The sequence below is a fragment of the Peromyscus leucopus genome, chromosome 22 (assembly GCF_004664715.2).
Source record: "Peromyscus leucopus breed LL Stock chromosome 22, UCI_PerLeu_2.1, whole genome shotgun sequence".
In the NCBI taxonomy this organism is placed as follows: Eukaryota; Metazoa; Chordata; class Mammalia; order Rodentia; family Cricetidae; genus Peromyscus; species Peromyscus leucopus.
The window spans coordinates 4,258,416-4,259,802 of NC_051081.1; positions in this window are offsets into that span (position 1 = coordinate 4,258,416).

The window sequence follows — 1,387 nt, forward strand, 5'->3', positions numbered from 1 at the left end:
AAGAAAATAAATAAATATATAAATAAAAAGCAAATTCTTGCTCACAGGTGTTGCCAGGCAGGGCTCCTCCTCCCCTCCCCCAGCCCGTAAGAGAACAGAGCCCAGTACTGAACGATTGCACTTGACCTAGAGAGGAAGGATTTACAGATTCACGCCTGAAATACATGCATCCATCTTATTCACAAGTGGAAATCACATAGTGACGGTTTTAACCTTTGTTTTTTACCAACTCTGAGCTTTGAAATGGAAAACAGTCCTGTAAGGCAGCAATATCCCACACAAGCAACGTGGCAGGCAGAATTTTAAAAATCCTTTAATTATTTAGGTTATTATGCATAATATCGTCTTCCAATGAGTGTCGTTATACTTTTTTCTCATCATTGCCTGTTCTGTATTCTCTCCGGTGTCTCCCCTCTAGCTCACATGTATTCTGAGAAGTGTCAGGTTTTTTGTTCGTTTGTTTTGTTTTGTTTTTAATCTAAACAGGTAAAATTGACTGTAATAGCAACAATATCAAAGATTAATGGCATAATTTATGTCTTATTATAGGTAAAAAGTTTTAAACATTGTATAATGGACCTCCACATGCATGCAAAGTATTTCCATCCCCTTTGTATTTGTGTGCTATTTGTGATCAAACAATTTCAAAACTGTTGAAAAATCTAGGAGGAAAGCAAATGACATTAAGAGAGATGTGCCATCCACTGAGAATGCATTTTGTTTTGCAAAAACATTGTCATATAAGGAGTGTGTCTTGAATTTTATTTTAGCTGGGCAAAGCAGTTTTTTACACCTGGAAATGAGCTCTGTGGTGGTGGGCAAAGCCATGTAGTGTACATAGGTGTCATGCACAGCTAATTCATCCAAGACCCTGGAACTCATGGATCTGACTGCTGGCTGCACATTATAACCCCCTAGGACTTTTTTAAACCTTCCAAACTTCAGTTACAATGAAATCAGAATCAGGGCAGTAGGATCCTGGCATGGACAGTGTTTGGAACTCTCCTGGTAAACATAGTGTGAGGCCATTCCCAAACCACTGTGTGTAAGAATCCACTGCGTCCAGCTACTTGCAAATGGTTTCTCAAATTAAATATGAAAGTGTTTGTTGATGAGTTGTGGCCTTTCACTCTTGTTCATTAACCGATTACTATCATTCGTTCATCTCAACCTCTGTTACTCATTTTGTTCTGGATTAAACACAGTTTACAAGTGTCCTACTATATGTACATGGAACTCTGCCAAGCGCCCTAACACAATAAAAATATTTATGGGATGAACATTTAAGAGTGAACATTTTGGTGAAAGAAAGAAAGAAAGAAAGAAAGAAAGAAAGAAAGAAAGAAAGGAAGGAAGGAAGGAAGGAAGGAAGGAAGGAAGGAAGGAA